Here is a 16,305-nt window from a genome sequence, read left to right on the forward strand (position 1 = left end):
AAAAAAATGCTGCTAAATTCATTTCGGAGCCTGCAATGCCAAAGAAGGTTATCCTTTGAAGAAGCAGCTTTTTATTACATGGCCCATTAAGACAGGACTCCATGGAACGATCCAACATGAAAGTGTTAAAGTATTACTTTGCCGTTTTTTTAACCAACTTTGTATCAAAAATGAATTATGTTAAACATCCCTCCATCTTACCAGTGTCCAGATCTCTCTACTCACAGGCTAGCAAAAAAACTTCCAAGTGATGAGTTTTGCGTCAAACGCTGTTTTGCTGTAACCACAGCCCGTACTTTGCATACAGACACAAAGAGTTTTGAAGCGGATCGAGAGAGAAAGCAACTTAATGTTTTCAGAAACATATTTCAGCTTACAGTTTAACTGTTATACGAGATCGTTTGTTACCAGCCGGCCGCCATTCTGTGTCAATCGGACGAGCTTCCATTGCGTCACCCACCAGCGGGAGAACTTATTGGTCCGGTGCAGCGCAGTGCATTCTGGTAGTTGTAGGTTTTCTACCTTTTGTGCAAAAGAGAATATCACAGTTGTTGTTTTTTTTACTGTTTCTCTGGTCATGTAGCACCAATTTCAAAAATGTTGCACCTTTCTACTGCATAGACAGTCTAGTTATATGCTTATTGCCTTTGGTGAAATACTTCTTCAGTTGTAACTATGCAAAAAAAAAACTTTCACTTTATTAAGTTGTTCAAAAACAAACATCTTAATAGAAAATGACCTAACATATTTCTCTATCGTTTAATTTTCCCTCAGAGTTCAAAAGGAGAAATCAGTTAACATCTGTACTGCTGGAGGACAAAAGGGATGCTTTCTCACACTGAGGACTTCAACCTAGGTTCCAGAGGTAAGTGCAGGTATTTCACTTGTAACTTGAGTCAACTGCAGCTCTGCATGAACAAATGGCCCTTAAGCCATCTCTAATCCGCTGGTCAATACACACGACAAGCACAGTACATGTCACTCAAAAGACATGTCATCCTGAGAGTGGACAGTCTGAATGTCACTCTGTGGAGTCATGTAGTGTTCAGGTTCCCTGTTTCTACCTCTGCTTTTTTCATTTACAATAGAATGTCAGCACCAGAAGCAAATATGTTTGTTATAGGATTTAGAAGGTGGAGTCTTTTGATCTTAGCGAGAGCATCAAAATTAATGTCTCATTTGTTTTTCTAGTTCTATTTTAATAACCCACTTCCAACCACCTGGACAAATGACTTTATAACAACTTTGTTCTATACCTCCTGTAACGACTAGAATATATGAAAAGAGTTTTTCACTGTAGCTTAACTTGAATTATTCAAATAATTAAAAACATAAAACATTGCCCAATAATCATCGTAGGGGGAAAAGCAAACCTGCACCAAAACATATCAGTGTCAATTATGTCAGACAATTTAATGACTTTTTCACCACCCTTCTGCCTTAGAGTTACTAGGCATCCATATGGATCGACCTGTCGCAATTATTGTTTAACATAATTGCCTTATCGTGATTATTTGAGCTGACCGTGATCATTTGCATAATCGTTGCATTCCACAAGCAAGGGACTTTAAAGCCAATGTTACAAATGTGGCACCAAGTAGAAGGTGAATTACAGTAGGTGTGTACCTGAGCATAAGGTTCCAATGTCATAAAAAAAACTGAGCTGGGCTGTCTACTGTATATCTTACTGCTGTTGGGTAGGTTCTTTTGTTTGAGCTCATATGAGACTGTATTGGTTGCAATTGAAAGCAAGATGATGTCAGAGTAGAGCCGATAACGGCTCTCTTTTAATTTATCGCAGAGAGTCTCCCCTACAAGCGCAGCAGTGTGTTTGACAGCTCAGGGGAAAGTTGTGCTAAAGTTGTTGCTTCCATCCAGCTTTTCTAAATATTATATTTCACATGAAAATGTTAAGATGGAAACATGGTATTATAAGAGTAGCGTGGGTCCTTTCAAGAATGCTTTAGTGTACGAGCAAGCAAACGAGCAAGAGAGAGAGAGAGAGAGAGAGAGAGAAAGAGAAAGAGAAAGAGAGAGATGGTGGATAAGAAGACATGTGTTGGCATTCAGAGCAGAGAAGAAATTAGCAGTAAAATTGTTCAGTGGTAGTACCTGAACAGTATAACCCCAAAGTGAGCATAACCCGGCCTTGGAGGCAAAACAAAGTCCCCCCTGTCTGATAACTGAAGTAGGAACATTCAACACTTGCTTTGTGCTTCCCTGTTGAATATTACTGCTTACTTTTGAAAATAAAATAAGCCTCCTTCTACAATAAATAACTGTCTTGAACCATTTTTTGTGTTACATTAGGTCAACCCACACAATATTTTTAGAACTGGCTGTTTGAAATAAATCTATGTGAAGTGAGAGGTGAAAAAGAAGTTCAGCAAACTAATTGAAGAATGACACTTCTTTGCCAGCAATGTAACAATTACCAGTGTAAACCAAGGTAGAAATGTTGACGGTAATAATTATCCTTTTCATTTAAAATATCCTTATTATCGCGGTGGATTGCCACGGTGTGGAAACCCTGTGTTTAATCCTGCCAAGCTTCATCGGAGGCTCCTGAAATTGCCGTGCAGGCGCACTGCGCTCAGACAGGAGAAGGGGACAGAATGGAGCAGATGTTAACAGACTTTTTTCTTTATCTTCTTTCTTTTCTTTCCCATTTTCAGACATGTTGAAGTGATGTGGGTAGCCCATAACATAAGTTAAAACTATTCTATAGCTTGCTAAACTTTCATGGTTTTACTGCCTTATTATCTTCAATAAGTCTGTGTTTCTTATTGCAAAGCTGATAGATGTGCAGATTGTTTAATATTACTTGTTCAGCCACGTGTTGATATTCAGGTTGTGTTTGCTAGCAACGTGCAATCGCCAGCAAACAGACTAGCTTGTGGAGCCACGTGCTTAGCTATTACAGGTGTATTACACTGGTTAAGTTTTTAAAAAACTGGTATGTTTCTATCCAACAGCTTTAAAGTGAATAAAAACCTGTGCCTAATGACGTCAGATGCTGTTTTGCGATCATATTGGGATATCAAATTGACATTTTAAGGTGTTTCCATTCATTTTCGCACTGAATTGCACAACAAAGTTTTTCTAGAAAAATTAAATCGCGCCGTCTCCAACAAATGATCAATATTGCACAAGTTGTAATAGTGCTTATGTGCCAGCTGATAGCGACATATCAAGCTGTAATAGGAAAACAACACTATCACCACATTGCTATGATGATGCATCTCTGCCTTTTATTGTCCCTCCGGCACTGCTGCGAGACAACTGTTTTGAGACATGTATCACTATCGCCCACGGCTTGTCGTAACCTTTGTAGCCCATTTCCTTCACAAGTTCCTGATAAATTATGGCATTTCTTAGATTTCTGCTGTCTAAAATAGCCGTTATATTTTGCACATAAATTAAATTCAAAAAGTCTCTTGTCTCTTCGTCCGTCCACTTACATCTGTCTCTGATGCTTTCTGAACATATTGAAAACACTTTAAAAAAAACACACTGATAATACTGAAAACCATAATATATTTTGGTCAACATACAGTAACTGTGAGGTCAAATTGTCATACCGCTACCAATGACCAAATCATTTTGATGAGCAGCCATTAAAATTAACAACATGGATGCAGGTCTGGTTGCAAATCCAAACACAACAGCACTGCGGTGTGCTAAAAAATAGAAATAGACAACTACATCTTTAATTTGTATGACTATTAATCATCAACTACAATTCGTGTTTGGACAGCACTACATAACCTTTTAAAGATACAACTGTTTTTTTTCCTTTGGTTTTACGGTCCCTTTGTCTTTCCACCGAACAACAAATGAGTACTTTCATTGGCTCATGTGTGTAGAGTGACAGGAAGAGTAGGTGCACACTGAACAATTAATGCTAATTAAGAGGCTGTTCACAGAGGGGCATTGCCTTAGAATTTTAATCATCACTGACTCACTTTCTGGGAATACATTTCCATAACCTGCACAACCTTTCTGTTTAACTGACTCACTAGTTACATAGCTAGTCTGTCATGTAAAGCAGAGCAGATGGGGAGTGCCCTTTGGCTTCATTAAGGCACGTCAGCAGCAGTAGAGTTCTAAATTTAACACTTTCTTTTTGTGGTTTACTTAATTGCAGCAGCATAATGAAAAAGTGAACTGTAGGCCTTAAGAATTCATTCCTACAGCCCTCTGTGTCCTAGATGTAGTTATATAAAACTAATAGCAGGTAGATATTTCCAATGTCTAATACTTAGCTCAGTTAGCATGTTAATAGCATTCATTTTAAAAGCACAGCTGAACACGAGCACAGAGGAGCTTTTCCTCAGAGCTGACGTAAAGATTAAAAAAAAAAAATTGTATCCATCCATCAACTTTTTATTTTGGTGTGAAATGAACAATCTAACCTTATGGGAGCTAAAAACTACAAAATTCCCAACTTGTTAATACTTGCCCCGGCTGGAGTCCCAGTGCCCATTAAACAAAAATTAAACTATAGGCCTACTAAACGGAGAGATGCAATCTCAACACCCGAGAAAGGAACAATAACAAGACAAAGCTATGTGGATATAATAGACTTCTTTGAAAACCGTTTCTCACACTACAGATATATTCAGTGCTTCACATATCACCATCTAAATCAGCTTGCAACAAGACATCCAGTTTATGAGTTCCAACAGAAAGCACTTAAATGGATATTGAATCTGCTGTTTTAGTGTCATCACTAACCAAAGTAATCCTCTTTATTGTGTTTTTGAAGTATTTCTTTCATGTTCACATCATTTTCAGTTTTTGATCCAAATGGGAAACGCTATTTATGGCATTTTTATTTAAATTAGAAGTTGAAACAATGAGCGTTTGTATATATTCTTGTCAATCACAAAAGAAAGGACATGTTTGAACAGACTTCAAAAACAAAATTGTACATGTGTTGGAGTGTTGGATCAATTGAATGACTTAACTTGATTTAATTCTCGCTGCCTTTTAAGTGCATCCAAAGGGATTTTTTAAGTTAGTAACTGGTCTGTGAGCCCAGAGCTGGAAAGGGACAACAAAACTCACAGGTTAAGTATTTTATTTGTCCAGACCAATAGTCTTTAAAGAGAGCCATTATGTTTTCTTTTAGCGATATGTGCATTTATTCTACTGATTTACACTGTCCAGAATGTGCAATGTGCATTACATGAGGAAACTAAATACTGGGCCTCAAGCAGGAACATTTTCATATTTTTACCCTATCATCTCGCACACACTTTACCTAAACCTAAACCTCTGAGGAGCCTAATGAGTGCCACCTGTTCACAAGGAGGTGTGCGTAATATGTATCATTACCATGATGAATGTCCCTAAAATATGCAAAACGAGGCTACCTGTTACGCTTACAAAAATGTTACCAACAAGTAGACAAAAGAGAGCAGGCAAAGCCATAAAACCTTTAGTAGTGTCAGTAGATGTTGTCACACTGTCGGGTGCAACAGAAAATAAACTGGAGAATTGCAGCTGTGGGAGTGAAAGAATGATTCAAGCATCTACTCAATGTGTTGACAATATAAATGATAAAATCTTAAAAACTTTAAACTTTATTCAAATCAGTGTATTGGAAAGCCATGATGATGATAATCTGGCGTTGTCACTGATTTCTGTCCTACATTATATCACAAGACTTTGAGAAGACTTTTTACTTGCCTTCTTTAAGTTTCATCTTTCAGTTTGTGATTCAAGTTTCAAATAATTTGACTTAATTCATTTTCCTACCTTGGATTATAACTATATATAACCACATAACCACATTTTATAGGGAACCTATCAACATCGTCATAGAGTCATTGATCATTGGGATGATCATTCTCCCAAACAGGTCACAGCTAGGCCATTAAAAATGATTGCATAATTGTCAAATTGTCAATTATTTTACACAATCACGTTTTCTAGCTAAGGTCTTAAGGCTTATGATTGGTAGTTTTTTATTTTGTTTAGATATGCCAAAGTGTCATTATACAAGTGATTATTGGTCAGACTATATAATTGTTGGCACTTGAGCCTTAACATGTTCATAGCAACAAAAATGACAAGAGGGGATATAGTTAGAAAATATGTTTTATGATAACAGAAAGGCATTGTTTACTTCATATGCTGTGTACAGTGTTTTACATTATCTAGGTCACATGACAGTGATATAACCAAAAGTTGTATCTTGGAATTCATTCAAAACTTTATTTATTTTAAATAAGCAATACATAAATACATATTTTTAAATTTGACAAAGAAACAATTGATATTGTTAATCACAATTATTTCTGAGACAATTAATTGTACAGCAAAATTTGGAATTATTACAGCTCTTGTCACAGCGGCTTTATGCCTGTCAAGCTGTATAGTGCCAACTCCTGCTTCAACCTGGATTCCTAATTGATGGCACTGGAGAAGAGTTATTTGAATGGATTACTGTAAAGAACATCATGGATTAGCCTGTAGGAGACATGGATCCCAAGGGAGCCTTAAATTGGTCACATAGTGATTATAAAACATCCGTATGGTTGGCAATTATTGGGCTCTATCCTCATCAAAGAAATTGAACCCTTCCTCCACATTTGCTCCCAGCATTGATTCAGTTCTAGACAGTTAGACCGCATGTTGGATGCAGTTGTGTTTGTTGGTGCCCAAGAGGCAATGATCAATGCCCATAGGAAGGAAAACAGCTGGCTGCAAACATAGCATTGGTTGCAGTTGCATTTACTAGGACGTCAAATTGGTAACTATATAAAACCAAGCTGTGTTTTTTATGCAAGATCAATGCAATATACCACATCCTCTATGGCAGAACACTCCATATTTAAAAGTACAAATGACTGTTTTTGACAATATGATTATATTATCACTGGGAACTACGGTGCTCAAACAGAATAAAGGAAAATATAACATAGTGCCTCCTCAGTGGTTTTGTATCGGTGCGATTCCAGATCCAACTGCCCTCCCCAGGCTGTTACCAGTAATTTTTTGTGATCACTTTACTCACTTGATGCTCCCTCAGTCCATTAATTCTGTGATGAGAGCTACATCTATCAGAAATATGGCCAGCGCAATATGAAAGGCTTTGCCCTGTAGAAGATGAGTATAAATATTCAAATGGTAACCCTTTCATTTTCCACAAACTGGGCTTGCATTTAAAGAAGGTGGCAAAATAAAGTTTTGCTGTGTTATAGGTCATAGTAAAGGACATCCATCCTATTTATAAAATAAGGAAAAGTCATGAAGTATCAAGGTAATAAAACAATACTGAGTATGTATGGGTTCAGCAAAAAAAATAAATTACAGCACACAATGCATCTGTACAACAAATACGTGTAAAATAGGCCAAAACGAGACTCCACTGACTTATGTCATCTCAATGACTACGAAGAAATCCTATGTTGTGTTAATAAAGACGAAGCAGCCAGGCTGTGACTTAGCAATGAGAAAGGCAACCATGGAGAAAATGGATGAAATTTAAAATAGGACTACACAGATTTGACAGACAGCTGTCAGCCATTCATTACAGACTCCTAATGATATTTTTCCACATCACAGATAAATTGGTGCGCTGCGCCACCTTTTTCAGCATGACAGGGGACTTGTCTCAAATCATGACACCTCAAATCTTCCCTCTTATTACATGCCATTCATTCAGCCAGACCTCAGAAGACAAAGCTTCCTGTCTGTCTCTTAGAAATTTAAATTAAAGCAATGCAAGAAACTCCATGTTTACGCATGTGTTGTTTACAGCTCAGATTTAAGCATGTTTATGATTGAGAAATGGGGAGATATTTGAGGCTTTGGTTGATTGCCTACAGAGAATGTTTATCAACCAGAGGCCACCCACCTATAAAGAAGGATCTCTGGACAGCGGCTTTTGTTTCTTCTTGTCAAACGCCCTTCATTTTCATCATCTTTCTGTGACATTTACCTTTTAATTTCTTTTAAAGCCATTATCCAATGTGCTTTGTTTTTTAGTCTGTAAAGTAGTGTCAGATTTCCTGAAGATTATTAAAATAAAAGAAAATATGGTGGTAAATGAGTCTTTAAATACATTTAATGAGCATGCCTATCAATTGTTCACATTCTTGCATTAGGTAAATGTCATGTTAGTCACTGTTTATAATAAGAGATAAAACTGATGTGAAGCTTCCAATGGCACTTTTAATTTTATATAGTGATTTTCTTGAGAAGTTTTCTTTGGTCTCAAAGATAACAAAATTGCAGAAGATGAGATGTTTAAATGAGAAAACTGTCCCAACATAATTTTGTCATAGTTTGAAAAACTATGTGCAAGGTATTCATTGTATTAGCTTTTATTTTCTCTGCCTCCAGTCCTCCGTTGCAATATTATTTCACCCATAACTTTTTTAATGACAGTAAAAAAAAACTATAATTTCCATTATATCCTGCACGTGTTTGTTTATTTCTATTTAACAGGAAGTGACCTCACCATTTCTGGATTGTGTGTTTTTCATCGCCCCTCTGGTTCTTTATTAGGCTTGTTCAAGATGAGCTAGGTCTGCGTAGAGTCAATCACCGGCTATCGCCACCCGTTGCATGCCGGTTAGATTTGTTTCTGGATTAATCCCAAGGGGTAAGCTTTTGAAGCGTAGCTCCCATGGCGCCATTTTAATGCTGCAAAGCCATCACCTGCAGTTAGCATCCCATTGACTGCCATTTCTTTTGGTGCCACTTTGACAGAAAATAACTTTACATCTGAAGCGTTTCAAGACTCTATTTGTCAGTTGTTTATTTCTAAAGAAACACGACAATGCATAAAAGGCTCCATTACCTTGTATCTCACATTATGGCTCAGTTGCAGATGTTTTTACAAAAATAGGCTAACGATTGTGTCATAACCACGCGACTTGCTGTCGCATGGTCGACAAATCAACGTATTGCCAGACATTTTTGACTTACATCAACTGTTTAGGTTTAACTACTAATGTTAACTAGCATGTTAGTTAGCAGTAATTAGCCTGAGCCTATGCTATCTCCTAACATATACCTGTTTGAGACGCAGACAGCACAGTTGCTTTTCACCAACTGCAAGACCCACGCGGACCTAAACGCTGGGAAACGCTGGCCTCTCAGCTTATTTAACAGCTGATTGGTTCAGAATCTACTCAAAATGATGACGTTTTATATAACCTTTTTAATTTTATTTGGAGGGATTTTAATTGCCATTTGTCTGATTTGAAGGCTTATTCTGTACAAACCAAATGTTATGTGGCTGTGTAGTGACGTTTAGAAGTCAGAGAGCCTAAAGCCGTTCAGCTCACGGATCACATACTTATACTTATTTTTAATATTACCACAAGATTGCATGTGGAGAATTTTAAGAGCTACTCTGTCTTAATGAAAACAACTGGAGACTGTATGTGTGTCTGATAACATTTTATTAAATCGGAATAGGACCTAACAGAATGTGAGTGTTTCTTTGACTTCCTGCTCCGCATCAAGGCTGCTGGAATCAGCTGGAAACTGTCCAACTTGACAGCAGATTTTTGTCACCGCCCCTGTTACTGCCTCCTGCTCTCGTCCACTTTGCAGGCGAGGCGCAGTTCATCCCCAACAAGCCTATTCCCTTATCCCTTTCGAAAGATAGCACATAGCTGAAAATTGCACCTCAAATAGGTTATAGATTGGTATCAGTGTCTGACTGTTCAACTTGGGCGGTAATGTGTCATGAGTCAGGAATGTGGCACAGTCCCAACAAAAAACCTAGTTGAAGATGTAATAAATCTATGATATAAAAACAGTACATTAGTCATTTAACATTGATTACCCAAATGTAAAAAGGTAGCAGACAGAGAGATCTTTAGGACAAAGGTGAACAAAGATCCGTGTGTATCCAGGTAGATCAGCTGCATTTATTAATTCACCTTAAAAAAAAGTGAGAGGGGGAGAAATGATTAAAATGGAAAAAGGGCAAGGCCTAGGTGTTTAACAATATACAAATTGACATGAACACAAACATAACTGCTGATTTAGCAATTTTTTTAGTGAATATTTTTGGTGACATACAGATAAAAGGCATACTTATTATTAATAATAGTGGGTGTAAAATCACATGTAGGTGTTAAGGCTATTGGAAAATGGCATTGATGAAGAAAGTAAGTGATTGTTAAGTGATGTGAGGTATAATTATACATATATAAACAATTTCTGAAGCATATCATAAAAAAAGTAAGTTGAATTGTACAAATATTGGACAAGTTGTTAAAATAGACGGATAAAAGTAATGGATGAGCAGTCGTCTCTTGCAAACTTGCACCTTTTACTAAACCAGGCATCTATTTAACAGCACAGTAAAATCCGAATGTGTCACAGTGAAGACAAAATGTGTGTGGTCTGACTGACAGCAGTCATTTCAACAGGGCCCGATAAAAGTAGAACGCTTTCATCTGCACAATGATGAATCACATCCGGCATCTGTCCACTATGTAATATATCTTGTCAAATGACCTTTAGGCTTTGTTGTAGAATGATAATTACCTCTGCCTCATCTCCTTAGTAGGTCATGACAGGGATGACATTTGTTGACTACACACCCTTGTACAAAGTATTTTACACGTGTGCAAAAGGCAATTTAGATGAGGAGCATCTGTGAAAAAGAGGCACTTATTTTTATATGGAGGACTTACATTATCAATGCTGGTGATGAAACCTGCTGTTGAAAACCTCATTAAAGCTTCTGCTTCTTGAAATCGCAAATTATGTATTCAAATAAAAATCTCTGCCAGAGAGGAGGCATGTGGTAAAAACAGTGAATGGCATTGTAGCCTGAATCAACGGAAGTATGATTCCAGGATAATTGCCTGACATCTGGCGTGTGTCCCTCACCTTCCGCTCTGTGTGTGGCTGTTCTCAAATTCTGTTCGCTTCATGAAACATCAAACTTTAAGCTAGCAAGCTGCATGCTGAAAATGGAAGTTTTGAAGAAAATTTGGATCATGCAAGAAGGCGGTCCTCCTTGTTTTTTTTCGGGAAATGATTGTAAAGACTTACAAGGAATGCGTTTACGGCATTTACTATCTAAAAGACGTTTTGGAGACCGATTGGTGGGGATTGCTTTGGACAAAGTGCACTGCACATAGCGATATACTAGCAATAGCAAATGAAGTTAACCATGTTGAAAATGTTCAAATAGTGAACAGCAAAACTTCAGCAAACATTTTATATTGTATGTGTCATTTTCTTTTGCGGGGTGCAAATGTTCCACCAAAGCAAGTTCCTTCCCAAGACCATTTTGCAGAGAGACCATCTCTGCTTCCGGAGCTTAGCTCCGACCAAGACTATTGTGATTGCTTTAAAGAAATGCAAACAACCCAGAGCGTTTTTTTCTCCTATCCCAGAAGGTATGTGCAGTGCAGCCAGACTATTAAGGTGGTGACATCTATAGCATCGCATGTGAGAGCTACTTAAGCTCTAGGTCTTTTTTGTAACCACTGTTTACTGCATACACACTAAAAAACGTCTTTGTGAAGAAATGGTTGTTTTTTTCAAAATCAGAAATGCAAACACTCTCTCTTCTCCCCCAATGTACGTTTGTGGAGGTAAATTCAAATGGACAGCAACAATAAAAATGCAAATTCTGACAATGTTATCAGAGCATTCTAAGTCTGTTTATCTCACTAATGGCCATTAGCATTTAAAGCATTTATTTGCTGCATCCTCCAACCAAACTGGGATAAAAGTCCTCCCAGTGGTATACCTGTCATCTCGTGTTGAGATCTTGTTTATTTACTGTATGACAGGTCACTTTCTGTGGTGCACCAAAAACCCTTTCACTCCTGTGATAGTCAAGCACCAGCTTGCTGTTGCATCCTCTGCCTCTTATTGAGCCTGAGAGAATTTGCCATGTCAGAAACAATAACTTCCCTTTCAAGGAAGAGACAGTTTTATTTCCAAACATAGCCATCGCACAAGGTGGTTGTTTTCATTTGCCTTCCCCTGTGTTTCCTATGATTCCTGCACTCATCATAGATGGATCAAATTGTAGTGCCAATAAAGTCGGACCAACATTCTTGCTTACACAGATTGATTCTTATCCCGTCACCTTGTCCAACTGTGATACTCCTTTTTGGTAGCTCATACTGTAGGTTGAGGGAGTTACTATCCCACCACACACTAAACTAGTGTGTTGAAACTCCAGCTTTTTTAATCTGTTGCTACTGTTGCTCCTATCTGCTGTCACTGACCACCATAATCTTATATTCACTTCCTATGGATGGATTGCTAATTGCTTCCCTGGTAGGCGTGTTCATTAAATGTAAATGGGTATCTCTGAAACAAATCTGAGCAAGTTTGACACAGAAAATCCCCCTGACAGAGCATCCCATAAGCAGAGCCACATCACCATAGTAAAATGCATATTGCTGCAATAAGTGGTTAAAACCTTGACCCAAGTGTCCTGACTGAATTTGTGTAAATGAGAGAAAAAAATTCAAATTCAAATTGCCAGGGAAGCCAAGCTAACTCTTCAAGATTTAATGTAGATGAATTGAGTTAAACTCCTTGTGGAGATAATCTCAAAGTGATAATTCCTCTTCCATAAAGGTGCTCTAAGTGATGTCACGTGTGTTTTAGGCTAAAACGTTTGTTGTCACATACAGCAAACATCTCCTCATGATCCGCAAGCTGCCTGTCCCCAAAACACACTGTAAAAAGACTTGGTCCCTGGGCGGTCTCTGGCTCTCCTGGTAAGAGCGAGTCCTGCAGCGGCCCGGGTTTGAGTCCGACCTGCGGCCCTTTGCTGCGTATCATCCCCCATCTCTCTCCCCCTTTTATGTCTATCCACTGTCACTAAAATAAAGGGAAGAGCCACAAAAAATAATCTTAAAAAAAAAAAAGACTTGGTCCCTGTAGAAAGCCCAGGGTCTACAACCGGCAACAATAACAAACTGTGCCCACTGTGCCACGAAGCATACACAAACAGTGTTCCAGCGTTCTAGCCAATAACCAACAAGAAGTATTTGGGGGTGAGGGGTGGGGGGTTAGTGTGCGGAAGAACAAAAGGGAGTGGACATGATAAGGAGGAGGGAGGGGCAAGCTACTCTGGTTTTGTTTGAAAATACTTTGAACATCAATAAGAAGTAACGTCACCCAACATCGCCTAGAGGACCTTTAATGTGTCAGATAGTCTGTCTGGTCAGACAGATATAAAAATTTAGCACTGGGAATGGCTGCTCGTCTGTTCACAGCCTGTCAATCAGAACATTAAGGCAGGTTGTCCCGAACAGCTGACTTGCAGAACAGCATAATTGAATAAGGTCCAGTCACTTTCTGAAGATTCGTTGGTGGGGAAACCTGGGTTAAGCAAGGTGAGGTAATTGACAAAGATAAGGAGAGCGATTCTTATCACAGCTTTAGTCAGCACGTGAACTTTTATCAATTCTCCAAATATAAGATATTAATAAAAACATAAAGAAGTTTACACACAGCAATCCTGTTAAATCCACTAGAGTAGTGAGCTTCCCATAACTTCCTGCTGAGGGCTGCACACTTTAGTTCGACATGTCATGAGTCAGCAGCTAGAGACATTGCTGGCAGATGCTTTGGCTTGGAGGCCAAAATAACGTGCCGGGTTGATGGTCAGTTGATGGCCTGGAAAATTGCATTTAAACCTTCAGGTGTTATTCCAAGTTGTATCTTACTTTCAAACGTACAGAATTAAATTAAATTCTTCTTAGCTCCTGTCCCTGTGATAAATGATCTTTATAGCCCGGTTGCCTTTTCCCCTGTTCAGTATGCATCCTGTGGAGCTGAACTGTTATGGTTTTGTTATAGAATAGGGTAGAGTGCAGAGATCACAGCATTCATTTTAAAGCAAGAACTGTGAAAGGTTGAGCAGGATGCACTTTTCTGGTAACTATTGTGCCAGGCTGCTTTAATTCCCCTGCAGGGTTTTACTGATGCATTGGTCTTCATCAGTGCAATGTGATTCCACGCCACTCTCCATCAGCTTATCATGTTGATATAAGAGGTGTCACCCAAAGAAGGGCTTTTAGTTTGTAATTAGATTTTTTGCTCTCTTCTGAGCTTGAATCATACTAGTTCACAAGCCTCCTGAAGGACTCTTGATACACTAAAGAACAAAAGAGTGAGATATTGGGAATTAACAAGAGATGGCAGGGCAGTAAGTCATTTCAAGTTTTCCACCTGTGTGGAATACTAAGTAGTTAGTGGACTGCATAACTTTCCATTAGACCAGTTTCAAATACAGGTTGCCTGTGCAAATCTGCATTAGCCCAACCTCAGCTCTCATACCTTAATTATCCAAAAGGATTTGGTATTTGACATTTTAGCACTAATGATGTATCATCAGCATTAATTCAGATCAACCCACACTTCAGCAATACTTATTATCCTGATGCTAATTTGAAGCTAATTAGCAGGGACCAGTAGTAATTTGCAACAAAAATATGTTACTTGTCCTTTTTTCCGTCTCGGCAAAACTTTAATAAATCTAGGATTATTGGAAAAATATAATTAAAGATTTGTGTATTCTTTGGATTTGTTTCTTCAACTATTAGTGTATGATGTAACGCCAAAATGACTCCCCAGATGGGTGGGTGGTCTCTACAGCATTTGAGCATCATGTGAAAAAGTGAGCATCATGCAGCAATGACAGTTAAAGGACAATTCCGATTTATTTAATTTACCTAGGGGTTAATATCACACGGGTACAGAGTCAAGCGTTCTCTGGGATATGTTTTCATATTAATCAAATGTGACCAGTTTTAACTGACTAATGCACATAACTCATTCATTCAAACATGCGTTTTCTTGCTCTATTTGCTGTGATCCTGTCTACTAGAAAGGACACACTAAGTCCAACCAGTATATCACTGAAGCCATGAAAATTGCTGAACCTTTAGCAAACAGTATTTAATGAAGACAGGACCATCATTTTTTTGCCAGGCAATATTTCCATTGTAATTAATGTATGAGTTTAATATCCTCTGATATAACCCATGCATACGTGTCCTCATTCTCTGTCCCTCAAAAGCAATTCAGTACCTCAATGAGCACAATGTTTTCCTTCCCCAAGAGAAGAAGTTCCATTTAAACTCAATTGATTCTACACTTCTGGTTTCCAATCTTTACTCTATTTCATTCTTCCCTGCAAGAAGTGCAGGCATTTTCAATGGTATCAAATAAAGGGCAGTCATTGGTATGGATGAGGAGGGTCCTCTGAGATTGAGGCACCTTCACAAAAAAAACAAGATAGGAAGTACAGGTAGAAACAAGAAAAAGCAGGGCCTCAAACCGCAAAAACAGATCCTTTGACATCACGCTTTTGTAGACACTGGGAGATTAAACAGAAAAATATCCATTTAGTATGCATGGTGAAATTGTTTTGACAGACACGCTGGCAAACAGAAGGGGGCTGAGAGGCAGAGATAGCCAGAGGGCAGTGAGGTGCAGTCCGGTTGGTTTGCACACAATATACAACTGTTTGTCGGGAAGGAGACAAAGTAGTTTCAACATCGTTTTTCTCAATGTGGCGTTCTGGAGCTTCTGTCAAAGTTTTCCTTAAAGCACTGGCTTTTGTGGTGAGGCAGTACTCCTGAGGCACTGTGTGAGAGAATACTTTTGCTTTACGTTTAAAGACTCCAACCAGACACACAAAGGGCCACAGCAGCTGAGAGATTCCCTCTAAAGTACAATCCAACCTTTCAGTATCACAACACCTACTTCAATCCTCTCCTTGGATTCGTTCGCTTGTGTGATTTTTCACTGGACGACTCCAAAAAAAAGTTAGATTCTGTGCTCAAAGTTAGTTGCTTTACGGTACATGTTGCCAGAAATAGTTCTATTCGAGATAGAACTCAATACACATTTACAGCTGCCTCTGTGATGTTTAGTAGCCTTTTTTCATTAAAAAAAGAAGCAATGATTTACTGAGTAGAAGTGAAGTATAAACAGGCCCTGAGCAACTGGAACCGAGATTTACAAGGCAGCGTTTGAATCATTCTTCAAGAGCAGGGCTTCAATAGGTTATCCACAGAAGAGGAAAATAAAAAGAAAAGCCTTCATTACCCAGCGCATAAAGCCTAAATGGAAAAGAGACTGTGGAATGGCTGCCTTTGTCTGATAGGGGAATATACTAGGCTCTGATGCCTTGGGTGTTCTGGCCTGCTGCACTCAGGGCTAGCACTAGACCATACAGATTGCTGCCATTATGGAAAGTAGGTCTGTGGTGGCAAGTAGACGTAAGCTCTCATAAGGTAACATAACCTGCTGGATGCCTTGGGCTCCCTTGAAGATCTGCAT

The 16,305-nt window shown here is 38.5% G+C and overlaps 1 protein-coding gene across 1 annotated transcript in view; it reads left to right on the forward strand.

The window, feature by feature from the left end:
• Positions 1 to 16,305, forward strand: part of elfn1a (extracellular leucine-rich repeat and fibronectin type III domain containing 1a) — a 66,331-nt gene that overhangs the window by 41,159 nt on the left and 8,867 nt on the right. The window contains exon 2 of the mRNA XM_032537816.1: positions 775 to 865. The gene's annotated coding sequence lies outside the window, so the exon portion shown is untranslated. The remainder of the gene's footprint in view (positions 1 to 774; positions 866 to 16,305) is intronic.

The sequence above is a fragment of the Etheostoma spectabile genome, chromosome 15, assembly GCF_008692095.1.
Source record: "Etheostoma spectabile isolate EspeVRDwgs_2016 chromosome 15, UIUC_Espe_1.0, whole genome shotgun sequence".
In the NCBI taxonomy this organism is placed as follows: domain Eukaryota; kingdom Metazoa; phylum Chordata; class Actinopteri; order Perciformes; family Percidae; genus Etheostoma; species Etheostoma spectabile.